General features: G+C 42.3%; 1 long non-coding RNA gene across 1 annotated transcript in view; it reads left to right on the top strand.

Annotated features, from left to right (window-relative positions):
• Positions 1 to 27,423, top strand: part of LOC117351621 — a 128,539-nt gene extending 101,116 nt beyond the window's left edge. Inside the window, exon 3 of the long non-coding RNA XR_004537492.1 lies at positions 27,313 to 27,423. This is a non-coding gene — a long non-coding RNA (uncharacterized LOC117351621). The remainder of the gene's footprint in view (positions 1 to 27,312) is intronic.
• Positions 27,424 to 27,789: the final 366 nt, after the last annotated feature.

Raw genomic sequence — 27,789 nt, 5'->3', positions numbered from 1 at the left:
TCATTTTTGTCGCCCTCCTCTGGACCGCTTCAAGTCTTCTTACGTCCTTCGGCAGATACGGTCTCCAAAACTGAACTCAATACTCCAAGTGGGGCCTCACCAATGACCTGTACAGGGTGTAACCGGGACTGTGGTCCAACTGGGACTCCACAGCTCCTCCAGTGGTTACCAACAAAATAGCACTAACATGTGACCCGTGATGGAGTCACCCTGCAGGACTGGACTGAAACTAAGCAGGAACAAAAAAAAAAATCAAAGGCACAACAATTGAAGTTCATAGGAAAATAATTCAATTTTACTCATTCCTTCATAAAGGTAAGTAGTTCCTAACTACAGCTGCAAAAATGTCAGAATACCAAAACAGCAACAAAGCAAAAATGCCAAAAGAGGCAAGAAAATAAAACAGCACAAAATAAAGTCCAAAATAGCAGCTGAGTCTTCAGCTCTCCTCAGAGCCAACAAGCCTGCTCCCAAGCAGCTTGTTCAATTTTCACAGCAACAGTTCAGGGTATTAGCTTCCACAATTCACAGTAATTAAAGAAAACAAGTAAAGCCTCTGGCAACTTTATATGACTGCCAGGAAAGGAGAGTGACACAGGTTTTGTAAAAATAAAGCCACAGGTATGGCCTTCAAAATCCCACCCAGGGTGTTAACAAAACCTCTCCCCAATCACACTCCTAGCTTTACAAAAACATCCAAAATAGTCCAAATAGCAAACAATCACAAACACTCACTCTTTGTAGCTGGAAGTCAAGTCCACCTGCATAGGCTCAGGAAAATCAGTGTCAAACTCTGCACAACTTTCCTGACAATCCATGGGTTTCACATCCAAGAAAGGCAAGTCCTCAGCTTGTCCAGCTTCTGTCAACTCCATGGGAATGGGTCCATTGCTCCTGCTTGGCCCAGGGAACTCCTCAGGGAGGCAAGGCTTGAACTTCCTCCCTAGCCAGCCTGCCTGTCTGATCTCCACTGCTGGCTTACATACCCTAGGGCCCCGCCCTACTCTGGCTGAGTCAGCAGTGTACCTGGAGGTTCTTGGGCTCCCCCAGTGGTGGTTTGGGTACAGTTCACCTATCCCATTCCCAGCTATATCAGGCTCCCTCTGGTGGTCAAAGGAAATATTATCTGAATCCTGACCAGGAGAGACCTTGGAATTTCCCTTCCGGGTTTTTCCCTTTACTTTTTCCCCTGACCTAACTGGGACCTTGGCAGGCATCGTGTCTGACTGGTCACAAGGGGCATCAACACCTTCTTCCTTCTACTGGCTACGCCTCTCTTTATACAGCCCAGCATCCTTCTGGCAGCAGCCACTGCCTTGTCACACTGTTTTTTCACCTTTAGATCTTCGGACACTATCACCCCAAGGTCCCTCTCCCCGTCCGTGCATATCAGCTTCTCTCCTCCCAGCATATACGGTTCCTTCCGATTATTAATCCCCAAATGCATTACTCTGCATTTCTTTGCATTGAATTTTAGTTGCCAGGCATTAGACCATTCCTCTAACTTTTGCAGATCCTTTTTCATATTTTCCACTCCCTCTTCGGTGTCTACTCTGTTACAAATCTTGGTATCATCTGCAAAAAGGCACACTTTTCCTTCTAACCCTTCAGCAATGTCACTCACAAACATATTGAAGAGGATCGGCCCCAGCACCAAACCCTGAGGGACTCCACTACTCACCTTTCCTTCCTCCGCACGACTTCCATTAACTACCACCCTCTGGCGTCTGTCCAACAGCCAGTTCTAACCCAGTTCATCACTTTGGGTCTCGCCAAATGAAAAGAGGGGACATCCAATCTCACCATATTTGCAAATCTTAGGGCTTCTTTTACAAAGGTGCGCTAGCGTTTATAGTGCATGCTAGCCGAAAAACTACCATCTGCTCAAGAGGAGGCGGTAGCGGCTAGCACACGCGGAATTTTAGCAGGCGCTATTACATGCCCTAACGAGCCTTCATAAAAGGAGCCCTTAAAGTTCTAGGTGGCTGAAAGATCTTCAGACTTGATCTGGTACACAATTGCTCAAGATTTTGAATTCTATCCTCTGCACAATGGACAACCAATGCAACTGTTTGAACATGGGTGGAATATGTTCAATGTGAACATCCTACAGCCATTTTTGGAGTGGCATTCTAAGCCACTGTCTGTGCTGGGAAGCCTCGGGATGGCTGTTTAAGGCTAACTGTACCTAATGATCTGTCTATATTTTTCTTAGCTATTTATGTAATTCACACAATGCAATTCCCTTTGTTGTTCTTTTAATATGTTCCACATTTCCCGCTTACTCTGGGACCTAGATGAAAAACAAGCTTTTCATTTTAATCTGGTGTTTTCAGTCAACAAAAATGTAAATGAATGAAAGAATTAATTCTGCTTATCTTAGTGTGTGAGCTGGGGTTGCTATATGGTACTTTGTAAAGTAATCAGTTACGCATCATTAATTACCAGCTTAAGAAAGTAATCTCTCCATACTACATGCTTAAAAAAAGCAAGCCCCTAAAGGCTGGTGATTACTTTTCAATTGCTTTCTGTGGGAGGGATGCAGGATGAGGAAAGACACTGAGGAAATATTGAATCTTGGTGGAGGCATTTATTTATGATTACGTCTCCTCGGTAGAGACTTATGAACAATTCTAGACAGATTTCAGCTAGGCTCATCCGTCAGAAAACTGGATTTTCTCCAGCATATTGGGAACAAATCTAAAATGGATCTGAAAAGTCCACTGTGGATTTTCCAGAGATCTAATGCTGAACTTCTGATGACCCTACAGAAAATCTGAAAACTTTATCCCAACTCACCAACAATTCAAAATCCATTAGAAATGACCCACAAAGGGAACAATTCTATAACTGAGAGCCACAGGTGCTGGGTGCAAATTCTAATATAGAATACAGTACTAAAGTAAATCAGCATTTGCAAGCCTAAAACTAGGTTTTTCTTTGATTTCATTTTTATTTAATTTATTCATCTTATGTACTGCTTATCACAAAGAAGCATTATGTATAGGTTGATTAAACTCTTCATATACCACCTTTCAGTAAAAACGATAAAAAAAATTTCATGAAAAAGAACTACAATAACCAACAGGAAAGAGAAAAGAAGACAAGGTAAAAAAAAAAAAAAAAAGGCATTGCATCTGATGGGCCCCAACTACTACATCAACCGATCTCTAAAGGCTAGGGTTTACAAGGTGATCCAGAATTTTGAATAGGCTAATACAGAACACAGTGAAGGAGGAAGAATTCCAAAATGAGGACATGTCGTCCTGACAGTTCCGGGCAAGAGAAGGGAACAGAGGAAACAGACATCTGATGCTCCTTCTTGCTCCTCCTCTCTTCATCTTTCCTCTCACCACCCTCTCCAGATATTTTGTTATTGTAAGATGAACAGAATCCATATTTTGGCTCTTGTGATTTATTAAGAAGTTAAGAAATAAAATACAGAGCGAAGAGTATGTAGGAGAGGCTTAGCGCTGGGCTTTGTATTTTATCCCTCCTGCAACTGTTGTTAATTAAATATGTTTGGATCAACTTTTGTTCTGCCATTTGTTTATTGATAATGTTGGGTACCATTAAAAAGGGTATCACAACCAGGACGAAGGAAGTCATCATGCCGCTGTATCGTGCAATGGTGCGCCCACATCTGGAGTACTGTGTCCAGTACTGGTCGCCGCACCTCAAGAAGGACATGGCAGTACTTGAGGGGGTCCAGAGAAGAGCGACTAAACTGATAAAAGGTATGGAAAATTATTCATACGCTGACAGGTTGAAAATGCTGGGGTTGTTCTCCCTGGAAAAGCGGAGACTTAGAGGAGACATGATAGAAACCTTCAAAATCCTAAAGGGCATAGAGAGGGTAGACAGGGATAGATTCTTCAGACTGTGGGGAACCACAAGTACAAGGGGTCACTCGGAGAAATTGAGAGGAGACAGGTTTAGAACAAATGCGAGGAAGTTCTTTTTTACCCAGGGGGTGGTGGACACATGGAACGCGCTTCCGGAGGATGTGATAGGCCAGAGCACATTACAGGGGTTCAAGGAAGGTTTGGACAGGTTCCTGGAGGATAAGGGGATTGAGGGGTACAGATAGAACTAGAGGTAGGTTATAGAAGTGGTCAGAAACCACTTCACAGGTCACAGACCTGGTGGGCCGCCGCGGGAGCGGACCGCTGGACGCAATGGACCTCTGGTCTGACCCAGTGGGGCAACTTCTTATGTTCTTATGTTTAGACAACACATCTGAGAGCATAAGAGCTACCTAAAGTTGAAATGGATTGAGGAACCAAATGTGCAGCACTATATGAATAACAGATATCATAGGCGCCAGCTTTGTGGGTGCAGAGCACCCCCTATATTCTTTCCATTTCTGCTCAGACATCACTACTACTTAACTACGAAACTGAGCTGGCTGACGTCCACAAACTGCTCGACATCACGGCCAATGAGAGGGCACGACTGCAGGTGGAACTGGGCAAGACCTGCGAAGATCTCCAGCAGTTCCAGACCAGGTCCAGCTCTCAACTCCCCAGCCCCTTCTCTATCCTAGGCTCATCCATACTGTCCTACAGGTGGCTTTTAAGAGTGTTGTCATTCCCTCGCTCCTCTAGATGCCTCCTAGCCTGTCACCCCGTCTTATGACCTTTAAACCCCTATTATATTCCTCTCCCTAGTCTAGGCTCTTGTCCTATTATTCCTTCTATCCATCAAATATCCTAGAAACTCCTATTATATCTCCATCTCAATTCTAAACTCCTGTTCTATCATCATTTCTAGCCTAGATTTCCATTTTATATCCTAATCTGGAACGTTGCCTGCCTCACTGCTGTAACCTCACCAAGCGCTTTCCTGTATCTGTACATGATTGTGAGGTGGAGTGGAAAGGACAATCACGTGCAGACGCAGGAAAGTGCTTGCGTGAGCTTACAGCAATGAGGTGGGCAACTTTCCAAGATGTAAGGTAACCATTGGAGGCAATGCAGCTTGTGCGTGAGTACGTAATTACGTAATCTCCCAATTAGAACACTACAAGCAAAGAAAATTTCTTTGCTAAATAGTTCACAAAAGGAGTCAGAAATGCCTCAAGCCTATTTATCTTTTCCTAGAAGCAAGCTAAGGAAAGGGTAGCGGAACTACAGGAACAGTTAAAATCCAAAACCCAGACTGGAGTAGCTTCAGTCACTACTAAGCCTAGAATAGGTTTGAACCAGCCTAGCAATCCCCAGTATGCTGAATCAACTAGAACTAGGAGCACACCTGCATTCAAGCTTAATTACTTAGGTAGAGAAAAGGGTGGAGTTCACAACAACAGGCAGCCACACATTTGGAAAGCTATGGACAGAAGGGTAAGGGAGGAAGTCAGTTATCTACAGCTAAAGGCAAGGAAGCTACAAGTTCCATGGCCCCAGCAAGACCAGGTAACAGCCCAGGAGTGGAAGGCTTCTGGGGACATTAGGTCTGCTAATGAGAATGATATAGAGATGGAAGATAATTTGAGCTATTGTGAAATGGAGGAAGATTTGGCAGTTTCTCCAGAATATGAGCAGATGGAAATGTGTTAGTACCTGTTATAAGGAATGGCTCACCTCCCAGCACATAGGATTTCTACCACCCAAACACATCTCTGTTGGTATAAATGATTTCAATTACCCCAATATTAACTGGGTAGGTGTATCATCAGGGCATGCTAGGGAGATATTATTAGGTTGTTTTTTTTATATACCGTCTATCAAGATTATCCAAGCGGTTTTACAATCAAGTACTCAAATATTTTCCCTATCTGTCCCGGTGGGCTCGCAATCTATCTAACGTACCTGAGGCTATGGAAGACTGAGTGACTTGCCCACGGTCAGAAGGCACAGCGCAGGGTTTGAACCTACAACCCCAGGGTGCTGAGGCTGTAGCTCCAATCACTGCGCCATACACTCCTTGATGAAATCTAGGACTGCTTTATGGAGCAGCTGGTTCAGGAACCGACAAGAGCAATTCTAGATCTAGTTCTTAGTGGAGCACATGAATTAGTCAGGGATGTATTGGTACTGGGGCCTCTTGATAACAGTGATCATAACATGTTCAGATTTGATATAATCACTGGAATATGTTTACATAGGAAATCTAATACCGGTACAACAGTACTTAACTTTTAAAAAAGAAGACTATGATAATATGAGAAGATTGGTTAAAAAGAAACTTAAAGGTGCAGCTGCAAAGATAAAAAATATATATCAGGCATAGATGTTATTTAAAAATTCCATCCTGGAAGCCCAGACTAGATATATTCCATGTATTAGAAAAGGAGGAAGGAAAACCAAATGGCAGCCAGTGTGATTAACGAGTGAGGTGAAGAAAGCTATTAGAGTTAAAAGAGAATCCTTCAGAAAGTGGAAGAAGGATCTTATTGAAAATAATTATAAACAGCACAAGGAATGTCAAGTCAAATGCAAGGCGCTAATAAGGAAGGCAAAGAGAGGTCTTGAAAAGAAGATTGCGCTGGAAGCAAAAACAGACAGTAAAAACTTTAGGTATATTAAAAGCAAGAAGCCAGGAAAAGAATTGGTTGGACCACTAGATGACTGAGGGATAAAATGGGATCTCAGGGAAGACAAGGACATAGCAGAGTATTTAAATGAATTCTTTGCCTCAGTCTTCACCAAGGAAGATGTAGGGGAGATACCGGTGCCAGAAATTGTATTCAATTCTGATGAATCAGAGAAACTCATATAAATCTGTGTAACACAGGATGATGTAATGGGTCAAGTTGAAAACTGAACAGTAGCAAATATCCTGGACCGGATGGTATACATCCCAGAGTGCTGACAGAATTGAAAAATGAACTTGCATAGATATTGTTAGTAATTTGTAATTTTTCTTTAAAAACCAGCATACTACCGGAAGACTGGTGGGTGGTCAATGTGAAGCCAATTTTTAAAAAGGGTTCCAGAGGTGATCTGGGATATTATAGACTGGTGAGTCTGACATCGGTGCCGGGCAAAATGGTAGAGACTATTCTAAAGAACAAAATGTCAAAATCATTTACATAAGCATGGATTAATGAGAAAAAGCCAACATGGTTTTAGTCAAGGGAAATCTGACCTCACTTTACTTTACTTTCTAGTATGTTTTTTGTTTGTTTTATTTTATTTATAACCCACCTTTCCCAAGGTGGCTCACAATATAAGCATACAGGATAAAAAACAAAAAATACATATAAAACAAACAAGATACGCGACCAGAACTTGCATCAAAACAAGTTTCTTAAAGTGAACTACATGGACAACATTGATAACATCAGCGTCCAGAGTAAGATAAGTATTGCAATTTAGTTGTTACTTTAAACAGAATATGCACAGCATATATAAGGAGTAAATCACTATATATGATAAATGTGACTTTGTGCACTGTTGTTGAAATACACATAAATAGGCTCGGACAGGAGTTTTTTGAGCCGATGAGGTAGCAACTAGAGAATGACACGGTGGCTGTTACCCGTGGCTAGCCGCGGGTAACCCACCGAAATGGTGTGTGTATGTGTATGTGGGGGGGAAGTGCTCACTGCGGGCACAGGGACAAGGCCATCCATTGCCCTGTGGAGCAGTGAATGGCCTTCTCCCCACAGTTTAGGGAGGGAACGCGCGCAGTCACCGATTGCATGCGGCCCCCTCCCTCCTTCCTACCTACCGAATCTATCTACCTCCCTCCCTCCCCCTTACCTTTGCGGTGCGTTAGTAAACTAAGTTGCTCAAGCCGGCCGAGCCTGCCTGCCTGCAGTTGCATGTGTGTGGGCGGAAGCTTATCCTCTGATGCAACTTCCGGTTGCATCAGAGGAGAAGCTTCCACACACACCCACGTGACTGCAGGCAGGCAGGCTTGGCCGGCTTGAGCAACTTACTTTACTAATGCGCCGCGAAGGTAAGGAGGAGGGAGGGAGGGGAATTCTCGGCCATGTGAGGGGGTGCTGCCTCAGGGACTTCGGGGTAAAATTGCATTATTTCCGATAATGCTAAATTATGCAACATAGTGGGCAAAGGTACCAAAGGTACCATGCCCGACACTATGACACAGGACATACTTTTTCTGGAGCACTGGTCTACTATTTGGCAGCTGAATTTTAATGCCAAGAAGTGTAAAGTTATGCACCTTGGTAGCAGAAACCCATGCAGAAACTACACTCTGAATGGTGAGACCTTAACCAAAACTGTGGCAGAACGGGACCTGGGAATAATCATTAGTGAAGATATGAAGGCAGCCAATCAAGTAGAGAAAGCCTCATCCAAGGCTAGACAAATGCTGGGTTGCATCCGGAGAAGCTTTGTCAGCTGAATGCCTGAGGTGGTAATGCCGCTGTATAGGTCCATGGTGAGACCACATCTGGAATACTGTGTACAATTTTGGAGGCCACACTATCAGAAGGATGTGCTAATAATGGAATCAGTTCAACGATTGGCCACCAAGATGGTCTCAGGGCTCAAGGATATCCCATATGAAGAACGTCTAGGTAAGTTGCACCTTTACTCTTTCGAGGAATGTAGAGAGACGGGTGACATGATAGAGACGTTCAAATACATTACTTGCCGTATTGAGGTAGAAGAAGACATCTTCTTCCTTACAGGCCCTACGACGACAAGAGGGCATCCGCTAAAAATCAGGGGCGGGAAATTCCATAGTGACACTAGGAAGTACTTCTTCACCGAAAGGATGGTTGACCGTTGGAACAATCTTCCACTTCAGATAGTTGAGGCCAGTAACGTGACTGACTTTAAGAACAAATGGGATCAACACGTGGGCTCACTTCAAAGAAGAACTTAGAGGGGAGGGTTATTTGAGTGGGCAGACTTGTTGGGCCGAAGGCCCTTTTCTCCTGTCATATTCTATGTTTCTATGTTTTTAACTGAGACTAGCCCTACCAGTCCCTGTTCTTGTTCAGCAGGAACTTGTCTAACTTTGTCTTGAATCCATGGAGGGTGTTTCCCCCTATAACATCCTCCGGAAGAGAGTTCCAGTTTTCTATCACTCTCTGGGTGAAGAAATTCCTTACGTTTGTACGGAATCTATCCCCTTTCAACTTTAGAGAGTGCCCTCTCGTTCTCCCTACCTTGGAGAGTGTGAACAACCTGTCTTTAACTACTAAGTCTATCCCCTTCAGTACCTTGAATGTTTCGATCATGTCCCCTCTCAATCTCCTCTGTTCGAGGGAGAAGAGGCCCAGTTTCTCTAATCTTTCGCTGTACAGCAGCTCCTCCTACCCCTTAACCATCTTAGTTGCTGTTCTCTGGACCCTTTCGAGTAGTACCGTGTCTTTCTTCATGTACGGCGACAAGTGTTGGACGCAGTACTCCAGGTGAGAGTGCACCATGGCCTGGTACAGAGTGGGCAGAAGACGCTGGAAGGGAAATGGGGAAGACAGAGTGGAGAGAAGACAGAGATGCCAGACTATGGGGGAGCGGAGGGAAGAAGATGGGTGTCAGACAAACTGGGGGGGGGGGGGTGAAGGGAGAGGCACAGTAACAGAGCAAATGGAAGATGCTGAGAGAATATAGACAGTGGATGGAAGGAATTGAATGAGAAGATGAGGAAAGCAGAAACCAGACAACAAAGGTAGAAAAAAAAATTAGTTGTGTTGATAAAAATTTATAAACAAAGCCCTACCAGCTGAACATCTCTTTCTTTAGTTCAGCAGCCAGAACTTTGATTTATAAAGAAGGAATAAGCTAAATATTGCAGTACTGAGGCTTGTATGGATGCTGCAGGGACAGGGCGGTGAAGGGGACGACGGGGACGGGGCAGTGACAGGGACAGAATTTTTCCCCGTGCTATTCTCTAGTAGCTACCCTTTCTAGTATGTCTGCTCAGTCTTGTACTTATAGCATATGGGGATCTGAAACTCTTTTCCTTCGTTAATCAGGATTGAATTAATTATGAAACAATTAACAGTGGAAAGAAGATTTTTCACATTTCAAAGAGGTATTAGTTGTAAATAGTGAGGTTCCCCAGGGGTCTGTGCTAGAACCACTGCTTTTAAAAATATTTATCAATGATCTCGAGATGGGAATAACTAGTGAGATAATTAAATTTGCTGATGACACAAAACTGTTCAAAGCTGTTAAATCGCAAGAGGATTGTGAAAAATTGCAAGACCTGGAAGACTGAGTGTCAAAATGGCAGATGATGTTTAATGTGAGCAAGTGCAAAATGATGCATGTGGGAAAGAGGAACTCAAACTATAGCTATGTGATGCTGGGTTCTATGTTAGGAGTCACTGCCCAGGAAAAGATCTAGGTGTCATTGTTGAGGTTACTTTGAAACCCTTAGCTCAATGTGCAGCAGCTACTAAGAAAGCAAATAGAATGTTAGGACTTATCAGGAAAGGAATGGAAAACAAAAAGGCAAATGTTATAATGCCCTTGTTTCACTCTGTGGTACGGCCACCCCTCGAATACTGTGTGCAATTCTGGCCACCATATCTCAAAAAAGGGTTCATAGTCAAATACGCGCAAGACAACCACGCGCAGACAAACGGGCGTAGACAATTGAGCGCCAAGACAAGTGAGCAGAAGACATCTAAGGGCAAGACAAGTGAGCGCAAGATAACTGCGCTGATAATTGGCTTCCGGTCGCACACCGTATCATATACAAACAATGCCTACTTACACATAAAACTTTAGAATTTAAAACTCCTGCCTTTATCTATAGAGTATTAATACCGTATACTTCCTCTAGATCTCTCAGATCACAGGATCAACATCTCTTAGCTATCCCCTCATTGAAAGTCATTAACACAAGACGTACCACAATCTTCTCTATAACAGCCCCTCAGTCCTGGAATAACCTCCCACTTTACTTAAGACTAGAAAAAAATTTAGGAAAATTTAAAGCTCATCTTAAAAGTTTTTTATTTACAGATGCATTTAATGATTAAGTCTGTTAATGACTAAACCTCTCTGCCTTGTCAATTTAATTCTCTGAATTTATTGTTTACCTTTCCCCTCCTAATGTATTTCCCTTGAATTTTTGAACATAATAACTGTATGTAACTATTAAATTAAATAACTTACCTTATGTTTTATTATTGTCAGTTAAATCCCATTTAAGTTTTAATTTTTCTTTTTTGTTTTTGTTTTTATTGTAAATGATATATTAATTAATTTTTGAACAATTTGTACATCGCCTAGAAATGTGAATAGGCGATAAATCAAGACATTTAATAAACTTGGAAACTTGGACAAATGGGAGTAGACAAATGAGCGCAGAGACTCGTGCTCAGAACAGCCCTCCTTCATTTTGCCTCTTTTTTACATGCTTGAAACAGCGTCCAGAATTTATTTTATAGAGTCCAGAATTTACTTTATTTTAACCTCAAAAAAGACATGTAAAGATTATTATGAAAATTAGCATTAAAACACATTTTGAGAATTCAAAGAACAAAAAGATTCTTCAAGACAAACACAAATAAATGATTACAGGTGCTAAACTTAGAATAATGTAAATAACAGAACTTACTGAATGTTACGCGTGGCCGGCGCTAACTTGTCTTGCGCTCAGTTGCCAACGCTCAGATGTCTTGCGCTCAAATGTCATGCTCGTGCTTTTTACTAGAAATCATAGGCGCTGAATTGTCTTGCGCTCACTTGTCAGCACCCATTTGTCCGCACGCTTATGTCTTCGCGCAGTTATCTTACGCTCTCATGTCTTGCACTCATATGTCTTGCACTCACCTGTCTTGCGCTCACCTGTCTTCGCGCATTTGACCGCGCGCATTTGTCTTGTGCGCATTTGACCTGCCACCCAAAAAAGATATAGCGGAATTAGAAAAGGTATGGAGAAGGGCAAAAAAAATTATAAAAGGGATGGGACAACTTCCCTATGAGGAAAGGCTAAAGCGGCTAGGGCTCTTCAGCTTGGAGAAGAGACGGCTCAGGGGTGAAATGATAGAGTGGAGTGAAAAGGGTAGATGTGAATCGCTTGTTCAGTCTTTCCAAAAAAGCACAGTTACTTACCATAACAAGTGTTATCCAGGGACAGCAGGCAGCTATTCTCACATATGGGTGACGTCATCGACGGAGCCTGGTTGCGGAAGCCTCGCAAGCAGACTTGCTTGTAGAAACTAGAAGTTTCGAATTGACCACACCGCGCGTGCGCGAGTGCCTTCCCGCCCAGCATAGGGTGTGTCTTCTCAGTTCAAATAGCTAGCAGAGAAGGCAACCAGGGGAGGTGGGTGGGTTGTGAGAATAGCTGCCTGCAACAGCAGTGAATTGTGAATGCTGCTGCTGCCCGATGAAGTTCAGGACATCAGGCCATGGGTGACAGAAGGAGGAAAGGGAGCAGAGGGGGAGAGAATTGGGGAGAGTGTGGCTGTACCCAACTAGAGGGAATGAAAGGAGATGCCAGGGCTAGGAGGGAAGAAGAGACGGCAGGGCATGGAGGGAAGGAGGAAGGTATGCCAGATCAAGGAAAAAGGAAGGGGGAAAGGAAGGAGGAGATGTCAGAGCATGGAGGGGGAGGGAGAGATGGAAGAAAAGTAAAGGAGAGAGATGCCGGGAATCAGGGAAGGGATGATGCCAGACCGTGAGGTGGGAAGGAAAGAAAGGAGAAGAGAGAGATGCCAGAGCATAGGGGAGGGGGTGGTGACAGAGAGAGTAAAACGGAGGGAAATTGAGGACTGAGTCGCCGTACCTCAAGAAGGACATGGCAGTACTTGAGAAAGTCCAGAGAAGAGCAACTAAACTAATAAAGGGCATGGAGGACCTCTCGTATACTGACAGACTGAAAAAGCTGGGGCTTTTCTCCCTGGAAAAGCGGAGACTTAGAGGAGACATGATAGAAACCTTCAAGATCATGAAAGGTATAGAAAAAATAGACAGGGACAGATTTTTCAAATTAAGGGGAACCACAAGTACAAGGGGGCACTCAGAGAAATTGAAAGGGGAGAGGTTTAGAACAAACGCCAGGAAGTTCTTCTTCACACAGAGGGTGGTGGATACATGGAATGCGCTACCGGAGGATGTGATAAGCAGGAGCACGCTACAGGGCTTCAAAGAAGCTTTGGATAGGTACTTGGAGGACAAAGGGATAGAAGGGTACAGATAAGAGTAGAGGTAGATTATAGGGACAGGTTTAGTGGTAGGCTATAAAATTAGCCTGATGGGCCGCCGCGGGTGCGGACCGCTGGGCAAGATGGACCTATGGTCTGCCTCAGCGGAGGCAACTCTTATGTTCTTATGTTTATGTTCTTATGACAGAGGCAGAAAATAAATTGAGAAGGAAGACCAGGGAAGAACAGGAGGAAGGGAGCGGAGAGAGAGATGCCAGAGCAGGGGAGAAGGAGAGGAGACAGATACCAGACCAATGGGGGTGAAAGGAGAGATGGAAGGGGGAGGCATACTGTTTCTGGAAGGGGCATAGAAGGAGAGAAGATGCCATATAGGGGCAGAGAGATGGCAGACAGTGGATGGAAGGAAGAGAGTAACAAGAAGATGAGGAAAGCAGAAACCAGAGAAGACAAAGGTAGAACAAAATTTTCTATTTATTTATTGCTTTAGGAGACGTGTCACTGTTTCTGTGGTATAGCGTTGTATGCAGAGTCCAGCTTCTTGCTGGTTCAATTTAACCTTTGTCTATGTATTTCTATTTTATCCCCCCTTTTACAAAACTGTGGAGTGTTTTTTAGCACCAGCCGTGGTGGTAGCAGCTCTGATGCTCAGAATTCTATGAACATCAGAGCTGTTACCACCGTGGCTAAAATCCACACTACAGTTTTGTAAAAGGGGGAGGGGTAAGTTTGTGATGACATTCCATACTAGGTGAAGGTGTTTTCTGTGTTCTGTGTGTTTGAAAGACATGGTTTTTTGTTAGGATTGATTACAGGATTGATCTGTACTAGTCTGGCTTGTTTAGTTTTACAATGGGTGTATTGATGTTGTACTTCTCTCTGCAGTATGTAAGATGCTGCCTTTTCCTAGGTACTCATGTGTGACGTGTGGCTTGTTACTAAAAATCATGTTTTTCATACAGATGGGGAAGGGGGGGGTGCCAAAAAATGATGGGCCCCGGGTGTCACCCAAGCCAGGTACGCCACTGCCGACACATACATTAACCATGTATTCTCCCTGGAAATGCCCAGGCCAACTCTTGTTGTAAACCACCTAGAACTGAAAGGTACTGACGGGATAGAAGACACCAAAGTAGTATAATGTAATGTTATGCTGATGACATTTTCATTCTTTCCAAAGTGTCCTCGGTCTCTCGTGACCTTACACATTTGCAAACTTGTTTGGAATCAGTTAGTATCTGTCTTAAAAAGCATAAATTAGCTTTAAATGTTGAAAAAAGTTTCACTTATTGGATAACAGGGCAAGATTCTTGTCCTTCTCTTTCTCCTATTCTGGATAATGCTATCCCAATTTTCAAAAGTTTCCACTATTAAGGAGTCATATTTTATTTTAAATTATCATTTTCAGAGTAGATATCAATGTTATCAAGAAAATGCTACGTCAATTATGGTCTAATAAACACTATTTTAATGTAGCTGCATTATATACTCTGGTTCACGGAGGAGTACCTGGCAGGGCAGGAACCCGAGGCAGAGCAATCCCCTCCTCCAGGCAGTGGAAAAGTATGTGGATCAGTCACGGGGTTACGGGCTACCCTTAACTATTGAGCTTTTTTTGTAGTGTATTTGTTGGAAGGTACATTTGGACTCAAGATTGTAATGGAAGGGGTTGGTTGGGTCTCTTAGTGTAACCATTTGTATATTTTGTGATTGGATCTGAATGAAACCATTGGTTTTTTTATTGCAAGAAATAAATATTGGAGGAAATCTACCAGGGATATAAAAACCTAAGCTCATTTCAAATCCCAGTCCTTGGCTTTTTCTTCTCTGGCCAAATTGTTTATTGGCTTTTAATATACTACCTTATTTGTGCTGCAAGTCAAAGCATCTTACAACTTAAAACAATAAGAAGGAAAAGAACTCTATAAAAGTAACAGGAAAGTATAGAAGCATACATGTGAGGGGAGGGCTATTCAGCTCATATGCCCTAGCCATCTAAGCCAAGGCAAGAATAGGAACTAAAGATACCAGACTGCCCTCGTCAAGACAATCTGTAAGAAGTCTAAGGGCATTTCCAGTGACTGCAGTTGCTTAAGCTCTGTGCTGTGAAGGGGACCAGTGGGAGCAGAGGATTTGCTGCACCCACTCTTAGAACTAAGAAGTAAGGGAGAAGGTTGGCTTAATGTATGTTTCCAGCAAAGCGATCAGAACCACTTGTCATCTAAATAGGTTCCTGGAACAACTCGTGAAGCTAAGAAAACAAGAATCACTTGCAGCTACAAGCCTCCTGGGAACTGTCACATGTCCTACTTGGACCACACCGCCTAAGGCACAGCACAGAAATCTCAGAACTCCTGAGTCGCCCAAATCATCTAACCACAATCTATATGTGATGATTTTCCTTGGTCTGCTACACTGCTGTGCAGGAGAATTACAAAACGGGTATTCATATATTCTTAGCAGGAATAAAGCATACAGTACATGAGAGATTCAGAGACTTATTAATACTGTGTGGCTCATTGCCTTTACAAAGTAAACTGTCTCTGCTATTCTTACTGTCTCAGGTATTGGCTAAATAAGACTCTTTAGTAAACAATTTGCTTCAGAATACCTCTACTGGAGTACAGGCAGTCCCCAAGTTACAGCCGTCCGACTTAAGTCCGACTCGTACTTAAGAACGTGGTTGCAACTTCATTTCGCTGAGCAGTATTTCCAGGGGCACTTTTCCTGTAGCAGATTCAGGAATGACACATGGCCACATTAAGAACAGTGTGCCTTAGAGGGAACGCTGGACTAGGGACAGTTGCCCTTTTGTCAGCTGGGAGCAGAGGTAAGCAGCAAGAATCTGAAAATCTACAAGTATGGTTACAAACATAACTCGCTCTTAACCCAGGAACTGCCTGTAGTCTGACTCATTGTGTCAAAAGTATGTGTGGATGACTTGCCTTTGACTTCCCAGTCTTTACCAGTCCCAGCCCTGGTCCCAACCAAAGAAATTAGTTATGCAAGTGGTCCCCACACAGTCATCACGCATACGCATGGGACCCAGTTTACATATGCATTAACACATATTCTTTACTGCAAAACCCATTTCCTAATAACTCATGTTAACAGCATTAGTCTGTGCTAATTTTGTAATGCACGTTAGGAAATCTAGTCCTAAATTCTCCGCAGTACTGACATATGTGTTATAATAACACATTTTATTGACTAAGTTGAATTGGGGGGGGGGGGGGTTGGAATCTATAATAAGTGAAGAACATAATATTACAGGCATGATGGATAAAGCCATCTCGTGACTGAGTCCATTTTGGAAACTCATTAGCACTTTCCATCAAGACCCAGAATTTCTTACTTACTTTAAAATAATATTATTTATATTTCTTCCTAGGAAGCGTGTGACAAATGTACCCGCCGGCGTATAAGACGACTGGGCGTATAAGACGACCCCCCAACTTTTACAGTTAAAATATAGAGTTTGTTATATACTCGCCATATAAGACTACCCCTTCTTCCGCACACCTTCTGCACAACAAATAAAACTTAAAAGAACATAAGAATTTATTTCAACAATTTTAATTAATTCACTAAAGCTGAATAGAACAATAAACCCATGGGAGCTGCCATGCTATTTGTTTTCTAAACTGTTAACCAAACTGAAACTGTCAATGATAGAAGGAAGATTACACATAGAGGGAGAGAGCAAGTGCCGGGCAAGTCCCTAGCAAGTTTGCTGGCATGACAGTTTCCCTTTAAAAGCCTTCAAAAGCCTCCTGTTCGCCCCCGCAACTTCCTTAAGGGCTAGACTCCACACACGGCCGCATGTGCGAGAGACGTAGTAAAGAGAAAAGGGATGGGGCCAGAGCGCCGCTGCTTCCCGCTGCGCAGGATGAAGGAGCTGGCACCCTTGTCACACTGATGTCCCGCCATGGCCCCGCTGATGTCCCGGCAGATTTACTAGTACCGTAAGCACCGTAAGGAGGTAAGGAAGGAGATGTTAGGGCATGTAAAGTAAGGGCATGTAAACAGTACCCGGCGTATAAGACGACCCCCGACTTTGGGGAGGATTTTAAGGTACTGAAAAGTCGTCTTTTACGCCGGCAAATACGGTATTTTGAAAGAGCAGATTGCTGAGATCACTGTACAATCTGGTTTGTTTTAAAAATTACTTCCTATGTCTAACTATAGTCAAAAAAACAACTTAAGTTGGCTTATGCTGTAAATACAGTATACACCAGGAGTGGCCTAGTGCTTAGAGCTACAGCCTCAAATCCCACGCTGCTTCTTGTGACCCTGAGCAAGTCACTTAATCCCCCATTGCTCCAGGTATATTACATAGTGTAACCGGGTCTGTGGCCTAAACGAGCCTCCACAGCACCTCACAGTGGTTACACACCCAACAACACCTGCGTGTGACCCGGCCTGGAGTCACCCTGCAGGCATGGACTGACACCAAGAGTAAAAGCAAAAATAAACCACAATTCTTCAGAAAAATAAGTAAATCAAAACTCAGGATTTATTTTCTTTAAGGTGATAAAGTCAGGATTATTAGTAGTCCTACCAACAACAGGTAAGTAGAATGTCTCCAGTTCAAATTCCAACAGCAGAATAATGAACAGACAAAACATAAATTCAAACACACAAAAAAAATATATTTTTCTTTTCTTCACCTCACTGGGCTTTATGCTTTCTTTAGCAATCAATTAAACCTGCTCCTAAGCAGGGCATTCAGTTCCTTACAAACTCTGACAACTCAATAGGGCAAAAGGCACTGGGTACCCTATTGTTAATGCTTCAAAAAGGAAGCCTCTGGCAGCCAAGCATTGCACTGCCAGGAAAAGGAGAGTGCCTCAGGTATGCTTTAATTTTAGTTTATAATAGCTTCAAATTTTCCCTCCCAGATAATAGCAAACCTCTCCCTCAGTTCAGGCACTATCAGCTTCAACCAAAATGCAAAACAGTAAAAAAGAAAGTCCTCCAAGGTTCAGCTTCATTCAAACAGTCTCTCAAACAAAGAAAGCTGAACAAAATGCACTCACTGTTTCTTCAATGGTTAGCAGGTACAGCTGGTGGACAAACCAACTTCCATGGCTTCCTCAGCCAAGCTCATTTCTTCTGGCAGGTTGTTAGTCTCCATTGGAAGTTCCAGCTCAGCTACAGATTCTTCCAGGATATCTCCAGCCTCTTGCACCTCCATGGGTGTAACTGGTTCGCTCTTGCCTGGCCCAAGGAGACTCTCAGGGAGGAAAGGTCCCAACCTTCTCCCTAACCTGCTTCCTTGCTTGTACACAGCTGCTGGTTTTATACTGATTGGGCTACGCCCTAGCCTGGCTGATTCAGCAGTCCTCAAGGCCGCTCTAGAGCTCCTCCTGTGGTGCCCTGGATATTGCTGGTCTAGGGAACTATTGGGAAACTCAGGCTCCCTCTGGTGGTCAGCCTGGGAATCAGCCAGATCCTCACTAGGACAGCTTTTACCTACTCTCTTCCGGGTTTTGCTGGGAGTCTTAGTAGAAACACTAACTGGAACCAGGTCAGGCACGAAGTCTGTCTGGTTACAATAGATTGTGAGCCCACCAGGACAGATAGGGAAAATGCTTCAGGTCCTGATTGTAAACCACTTTAGAAAAGCTGAAATGTAGAAAATTATGAACAAAGATATGAAAATCCTATGAAATTTGTAATAGTTTTGATACAGCTATGTTGTATGACAAGAACAACGTATCATTGTGAAGCAGGGGATCAAGAGTTTGTCACTCATACACTAAGTACTACTTAGTAGATGAATGTTCTAATGGTAATTCTTATTTTGCAGAAAAGTATCTCAGCGTCAGCATGTGCATTCAAGCATTGCTCAGTTATAGATTTCAGCTTTTATTATCTGTAGGGACTGTCCCCTCTCCCTGCTTATTTCTTCTCCTCTGATCTTCTCTTCTCTAAGTTGATTTCCCACTTTCTCCCCTCAAACGTTCAATCCTTTTTCTCCCTCCTGCTCCCAGTTAGTGATCTGATTTTGTTTCTTCCTCCACTCAAGTCTATGATCTGATTCATCCTGTGAACCTCTGACCAGAATTCCAGGTCTTTCCTTGAACTCTGATCTGATTCTCCACCCTGTGCCCTAAATCTTTCATCTGAATTCACCCCTTCCAAGCCTACCCATTAGCTTTATATAAAGCGGGATATAAATAAAAACCATACCCTACTATGGTAGAGAGTTCTGATCCTTTCTTTCCCAGTGAACCTCTGAGCTTAGCCTTTGTTGTGAGAAGAACAGAAGGATCTGTTCCACCAGAAATGAACACAAAATATACTCTAAAACCTTGCTGAAAAGACTAGTGAAAGAGGCTATTCTGAGGTAGTTACAAGGGGCATGGCAAGATGGTGGCGGTGTGAGAATCGCTATGGAGCAGATTGAAAGTTCTGGCGATTGCTGGCGCCTTCCATTGAAATATTTTACCTTGTTTTGAGAGAATGTCGCACTCAGAGATAAGGGCCGCACCTTCGCCGGCTCTTTTTTCAACACCTATCCAGCAAACTGTCGACCACTTTTTTGCGGTTCTGCCAACGGCTACTCAGGATACCGGAGGAAGTGACCCGGCTTTGGGGGAAGGTGTTGGAGAGCCTTTTTCCCTCTCGGGACTTGAAATATTTTTATTCCCTCTGGTTCCATCTATCCCCATGTGTCCAGCCTCTGCCAGGGCTCAGTTGCAGGAGATCTATGATCCCGGAAGGGAATCAATGGGGCCTCCTGGCGAGGGCGATGAGCTTGCAATGGCAGGGCAGCTGAAGAAACCAACAGAGAGAGAGGGAACTAATCCCGCTTCCCTGGAGGCGTCCTTAGAGTAGACATTTGGTTACACCTACAACGGCTGGAGACTGCAAAGGCTAAAACTACTGAGGAGATAACAGACATTAATTCTAAGATTGATAATCTTACGAAAACTGTCGATTCAGTAAAAATGGATTTCTCAAACAAAACAAAACCGATGCAGGATGATATACAGCAGTTGCAACTGTTTAAAATAGCAACAAACAAAGATAATTCCTCTATACATAGAAAACTAGAACAAATTGAAAACTATAACAGGAGATTAAATCTTCGCATCTTGAATTTTCCAATTTCACCTGGAACTCCGCCTATAGATTTTTTTCAAAAGATACTTAACTGAAAATTTGGAAATTTACCCTGATAATATTCCTCCTTTAAATAAGATTTATTATCTGTCGAATAAAAAGATTCCTCAAAGAGAGATGGAGAAAAATAATGGATGAAAGAAACAGATTGATTTTGGTAATGTTACCGCTCTTTTGGAACAAACTTTGAATTCAGATACTGAAAGAGCTATGCTTCTAATATCCTTTGTTTTCGAGCAAGATCTAAACATGATAGCGTAGCTGGTTTTAAGAAAGGTTTGGACATGTTCCTGGAGGAAAAGTCCATAGTCTGTTATTGAGAAAGACACGGGGGAAGCCACTGCTTGCCCTATATTGGTAGCATGGAATATTGCTACACCCTTGGGTTTTGGCCACCATGAGAACGGGCTACTGGGCTTGATGGACCATTGGTCTAACCCAGTAAGGATGTTCTTATGTAGATTATCTTAATTTTTTTAATCTTTTAAATCAGAAGACTTATTTTTTGAAACATGGACTTTACTGCATACAATACTCTCATCCGCAACTGTATATAGAGCAGACTTCTAGAAAACTTAGAATAAGCATAACAGAGCATCAGAGTGCTTTGAACCAATGCAAATGTGAGGCAGTCCATCAATTTGAATTTTGGAGGGAAAGTCAGCTGGTCAGAAATTTGAATTTTATTGTGAAAGTCAATTGGTCTCTTTTTCCATAGAATGGAAAAGTCTCTGGTGGGTTTTAAGATGTTCTCCCCATGGAGCTGGGTTACATGTTCTCTCAGGGTTTCTGCAGCTGGCATTGTGCTTGTAGCAGGTTTCCGGGTCTCGCTGCGTCTTGTCAGGTAGAAACCGAAGTTTCAGCCATCATGCTTTGGCTATCTTCAGGGTAAATTTCTGTCCAACTGACTTTCCTGCCAAAATTCAAATTGGTTGTCTGCACTGTTCCCAATCAGGTCATTGAACCCACTATTTACAAGACAAACTGCAAGTTTCAAGTCGTTTCAAGTTTGTATTAAAATTTGATTGAGTCGCTTATCTAAATTCTAAGCGAGATACAAATTAATATATATAATTAGGAACATAAATTAAAAAAAAAATAAACATATTTAAAAATAAAAAGCAACGCCAATAACCAAATAATTAAAAGAGTTTAAGTAAAACATCAAATGGCGTACCATGAAGAAAGCCACTGCATGGTGGTCTGACCCAGCAGCGGCAATTCTTATGTTCTTATATTAAGTGCCAAATTTCTAGAATACTGACTGTCAGTTACACACATAAATGCAAATTATTGTAAATTAACACAAATAATTGGCAATTATTGGTTGTTAAAACCAATCAGCATCTAATTAAACAATTAAGTTAGGCATGTAACTGACCCTATTCTATACATTGCATGTGCAGTGTAATATACTTTCCCCAATCTTATAGAATTTGGAGGAAGTATATTAAGTTAATTGAATAAAAAGAAATCCATTTCCATTATTACATTCTCTTGCTGTAGGAGACCAGTCAAAGAAAAATGGAAGAACTGTGATTTTCCATTGAAGGAAGTTATGCTCCTCCTGGCCAAAATAAGTTTAAAAAAAGCATTTCATTTGTCCCCCCCAGGGCACCATATCAAGTGGAAGTCCAAGCCATCTTTCTTTAATCCAGACTTTCTTTTGCTAAAACAATCGCACGACTTCACTTCAAGCAGATTGCATTTCATTGATTACAAGAAAAAGGATCCAATTCATCGGGCACCTTATAGACTTCATTTTCTTTTTAATGCCAGCTTCACATTTCAGCCTGAAATTAGTTGTAGTACATTTGCCCCAGGACACATCATCGATTACCCAGAATGCTCATGTTTTGGTTAGAAAACCAGTGTTTTACTAAATCAATATTTATAATAGAAATGCTGACACACGTAGTCTTAACTACTGTGGTGTGACTGAAGCTACCTCAAAACTTTTTTTATGACATTTACATGCTTATCATTGCATACAATGGCTATCACTTTTGATGAAATAATGGAGTTTCTCAAAATCAAGCAGTGTACATTTTCCAGTCCCGGACACGTGATGCAATAACCTCTGTCCTAGGTCAGACCTGGGCATTTTCCAACCAGATCCTAACTCAAAATGCACCAAAATTCAATTTTATTGAAACTGATTGTGCTGTACATTGCTTTGGGTGAATCTCCTCAAAAAGGCGGTTAATAAATGAACACGGAAATGGGGGGGGGCGGGGGGAGAGTGGCTTTACAACCACAAGAAGAGAAAAGGAGGAAAAGAAAGACCGCTGTCACAAGAGGTGGGGAGAAAGGAATATTGTATTATGTTCTGTGGTTATTTGTTTCCCTATTGTATTTTTCCTTTGTTTTGCTTTTCTTTATTAATTGTATTTCAAACCCCTATCTTACCTTATGTAATGAGTATAATGTATTAGTTATCTACCCAATGTTATTATTTAAAGTTTGTACTGTTTTGTCTCTATTTGACTATATTTAATCTGTTCATCGCTTAGAATTTGATTAAGCGATCAATCAAGAAAAATATTAAACTTGAAACTTGAAACTTGAATAGTGGAGCTGCTGCCGTATGAAAGATGAGAGGGCAGAGTGTGTTTTCTGGCACCAGTAAGATGCCTTTTCCTGATGGCAGCCCTGTTTCTTTCCTCCTTTCCGTGTGAAAAATGCTGGTACAGCACGTTTCCTTACACTGTATTAGATCAAACGCTGCTCTTTCCACAGTATATCCCAAATGTAATAGGACAGCACTTTATTACATGTCTTTTGTCATCTAGAAATTATACCCACTAGACACAATGCTTTCCTTTTCCCTAAACAACCCAGAAAATAAAGACGACATTACTGAAAGAAAGTACATAAGGTACTTTGGGTCGCATCCATCCTTGGCATCTCATAAGTGACAATCTTTGTCTGATGATTATGTCCTAAGCCATTGCTCTTAATTGCTTGTCTCTTCCAATAAAATTGTTTCGTTACTAAATTTGCCTTTGATCTGGGACAGTTTGGAGCTTATTTTTGAAGCATGTGAATGTCTCAAAGTGCCTAAATGAAACTTCTAAATCCCAATTTTTCAAAGTCAACAGAGTGATGTCCAAAGAGCAAGGGGACGTACTGTGGTTGTGTTTTGGGTGGCACTAGGGAGGGCCCAAAATCAAGATGTTAACAGTAACATAGTAACATAGTAACATAGTAGATGACGGCAGATAAAGACCCGAATGGTCCATCCAGTCTGCCCAATCTGATTCAATTTAAATTATTATTTTTTTTTTAATTTTTTTTTCTTCTTAGCTATTTCTGGGCGAGAATCCAAAGCTTTACCCGGTACTGTGCTTGGGTTCCAACTGCCGAAATCTCTGTTAAGACTTACTCTAGCCCATCTACACCCTCCCAGCCATTGAAGCCCTCCCCTGCCCATCCTCCTCCAAACGGCCATGCACAGACACAGACCGTACAAGTCTGCCCAGTAACTGGCCTAGTTCAATCTTTAATATTATTTTCTGATTCTAAATCTTCTGTGTTCATCCCACACTTCTTTGAACTCAGTCACAGTTTTACTCTCCACCACCTCTCTCGGGAGCGCATTCCAGGCATCCACCACCCTCTCCGTAAAGTAGAATTTCCTAACATTGCCCCTGAATCTACCACCCCTCAACCTCAAATTATGTCCTCTGGTTTTACCATTTTCCTTTCTCTGGAAAAGATTTTGTTCTACGTTAATACCCTTTAAGTATTTGAACGTCTGAATCATATCTCCCCTGTCTCTCCTTTCCTCTAGGGTATACATATTCAGGGCTTCCAGTCTCTCCTCATACGTCTTCTGGCGCAAGCCTCCTATCATTTTCGTCATCCTCCTCTGGACCGCCTCAAGTCTTCTTACGTCTTTCGCCAGATACGGTCTCCAAAACTGAACACAATACTCCAAGTGGGGCCTCACCAATGACCTGTACAGTGGCATCAACACCTTCTTCCTTCTACTGACTACGCCTCTCTTTATACAGCCCAGAATCCTTCTGGCAGCAGCCAATGCCTTGTCACACTGTTTTTTCGCCTTTAGATCTTCGGACACTATCACCCCAAGGTCCCTCTCCCCGTCCGTGCATATCAGCTTCTCTCCTCCCAGCATATACGGTTCCTTCCTATTATTAATCCCCAAATGCATTACTCTGCATTTCTTTGCATTGAATTTTAGTTGCCAGGCATTAGACCATTCCTCTAACTTTTGCAGATCCTTTTTCATATTTTCCACTCCCTCTTCGGTGTCTACTCTGTTACAAATCTTGGTATCATCTGCAAAAAGGCACACTTTTCCTTCTAACCCTTCAGCAATGTCACTTACATACATATTGAACAGGATTGGCCCCAGCACCGAACCCTGAGGGACTCCACTAGTCACCTTTCCTTCCTTCGAGCGACTTCCATTAACCACCACCCTCTGGCGTCTGTCCGACAGCCAGTTTCTGACCCAGTTCACCACTTTGGGTCCTAACTTCAGCCCTTCAAGTTTGTTCAACAGCCTCTTATGAGGAACTGTATCAAAGGCTTTGCTGAAATCCAAGTAAATTACATCTAGCATATGTCCTCGATCCAGCTCTCTGGTCACCCAATCAAAAAATTCAATCAGGTTCGTTTGGCACGATTTACCTTTTGTAAAGCCATGTTGCCTCGGATCCTGTAACCCATTAGATTCAAGGAAATACACTATCCTTTCTTTCAGCAACACTTCCATTATTTTTCCAACAACTGAAGTGAGGCTCACCGGCCTGTAGTTTCCTGCTTCATCCCTGTGACCACTTTTATGAATAGGGACCACATCCGCTCTCCTCCAATCCCAAGAATCACTCCCGTCTCCAGAGATTTGTTGAACAAGTCTTTAATAGGACTCGCCAGAACCTCTCTGAGCTCCCTTAGTATCCTGGGATGGATCCCATCTGGTCCCATCGCTTTGTCCACCTTCAGTTTTTCAAGTTGCTCATAAACACCCTCCTCCATGAACGGCGCAGAATCTACTCCATTTTCTCGTGTAACTTTGCCAGACAATCTCGATCCTTCTCCAGGATTTTCTTCTGTGAACACAGAACAGAAGTATTTGTTTAGCACATTTGCTTTCTCCTCATCACTCTCCACATATTTGTTCCCAGCATCTTTCAGCCTAGCAATTCCATTTTTTATCTTCCTCCTTTCACTAATATATCTGAAAAAATTTTTATCTCCCTTTTTTACATTTTTAGCCATTTGTTCTTCCGCCTGTGCCTTCGCCAAACGTATCTCTCTCTTGGCTTCTTTCAGTTTCACCCTGTAGTCCTTTCTAACAGTGGTTATTGAACAAGAAGAAAAGGATGTTTTAAGTTAGATCTGTTTCAATCACATCCAGGGTACAAAAAGGTGCTCTGATTGAGCAGCTGATCACTGGAGGGATTAAGGCATAACACCTCTTTAATCCCCCAGTAGTTGCTGTCCCCCATTGAAACTGAAAGGGAATACCAGGTTCTATGACAGCGTCAAGTATTTATGGGCATTCTTAGCAAAACAGGAAGCAAGTCTGAAGAGTAGCCTAGTAGTGAGTAGAGAGCGACATGGTAACCATTACTGCGGTGATATCATGGTTAACACGGTAATTACCATGATAATAGTACAAGTGCTAATCCTAGGACTCCTGGACTAATGTAACATCCTATACCTATTATGCCCAACCAACATGCTAAAACAGTCCAAACACAGCTCTTTGACTGATTTACTCACTGAAAAAAATATGACATTACCACCACTTTCTGAGACTCACACTGGCTCCCAGTACAACCACGCATACAATACAAATTCTACTGCACCCTATTCAAAGCCCTAAATGGAAACAGACCAAGCTATCTGAGCAACTGTCTAATCAGGAAAAACACATCCAGGCCAAGGAGAATTCATGCACACTTTACCCACCCCCCAATCAAAGGTATACAAAGCAAAAAAATATACGACAGACTATTAGCCACCAGAGCAGCGAAACTAGACCGCCACCTCTCCAATCTGCTGACTATGACACCCAACTACAAAACATTCAGGAAAAAAATTAAAACTTTTCTATTCAAGAAATCTGCCAAATGATTTAACTAAACCTGAACGACCCTCCACAGATCCCGATGCATACCACATTTATTAACCATGTAATCTCCCTGAGAATGCCCAGGCCAACTCTTGCTGTAAATTGCCTAGAACAGAAAGATATTGGCGAGATAGAAGACACTAATGTAATGGGAACTGTGTCAAGCAATTACGCAGTATTACCACAGTACCAGTGGACTGTTTCATGGTATTGCAGCGGGAATGGGAACCGATACCTCAATATTCCCATAGTAATGGGGACAAGCTAGCCCTCCCTAGACCTACCTATAAAATCCTGGTGGCCAATTGGCCTCTTTGAGGCAGAAAAGATCCCCCCGTCTTTCCTGCCCTCTGCTGCAGCTTGACTCACCACTAAGACATTTTCAAAATGGCTGCTGAGATTTCATGCAGCAGCACTGTGAGGTATAAAGACTCGGCAGCCATTTTGAAAATTTCTTAGTAAATATGTCATCAGGGCATGCAAGGGAGATAAAATTCCTTGATGAAATCAAGGACTGCTTTATGGAGCATCTGGTTCAGGAACTGACAAGAGGTGAAGCAATTCTAGATCTAGTTGTTAATAGAGCACATGAATTGGTGAGGGAGGTAATGGTGCAGATGAATCCTTTATATATGTTTAAAAACTCCAAATTGAGAGAAAAAATAAATAAATAAAAGATGTGGTTAAACCAAGGAATGTGTATGAGAAGATACTGTGGTCATGCGAATAATTGCACTTATATTGGTTGTATAATCTCAGGTTTAATTGTTTCTCTGACACTTTGCATGTTATTTACTATTTTTTATACATTTTTATTAATTTTTCCCTCCTTTACAAAGTCGTGCTAGCGTTTTTATCACCGGCTGCCATAGTAACAGCTCGGACGTTCATAGGAATTCTGTGAGCGTTGGAGCTGTTACGGCTGTGGTGGCTGGCGCTAAAAACGCTAGTGTGGCTTTGTAAAGGAGAAGGGTTTATCTTTGTTTTATTGTACTGCTGATATTTAACATTATTAATATTTGTTTTTTAGATGTTATTTGCATTCCCGAGGCAGACTTAGATGCAGAAACACGGACTGTGTTGGGTCCATGACACAGACTGAATATACACTAGAGACTGTTGTATTTCAATAAAGATGTATTTATTTATTTTACTTTATCCCTGGTTAATGAGTACAGTTCCATCTTCACTCGTTCAATTTCCATTGCTTCCTTGCGGAGTTTATTTCCTTGTTTTTTGCCAGCATATATATGTCCATTCCTGCAGGGATTTTAGAAAACCTCTATATTTTCTAAAATACTAGTGGAATCTTGACACATCCCACCCTGAATGTCTACATTCATTTTTCTGTGTTTTGTCTAAAATGGGAATTATAGCATACATGGATTTTGAAAGAGAGTTTGGCAAAGTCCCTCAAGAGAAATTCGCTCAACTAGGAAACATCATGATGATTGAACTACCTCGGTCAGATCTTCTTCTCATTACAGGCACTATAAACATTTTGGAT

Source organism: Geotrypetes seraphini, chromosome 18 (genome assembly GCF_902459505.1).
Source record: "Geotrypetes seraphini chromosome 18, aGeoSer1.1, whole genome shotgun sequence".
In the NCBI taxonomy this organism is placed as follows: Eukaryota; Metazoa; Chordata; class Amphibia; order Gymnophiona; family Dermophiidae; genus Geotrypetes; species Geotrypetes seraphini.
The sequence above is the reverse complement of the archived record's forward strand: the minus strand, read 5'-3'. Positions and strand labels throughout refer to the sequence as shown.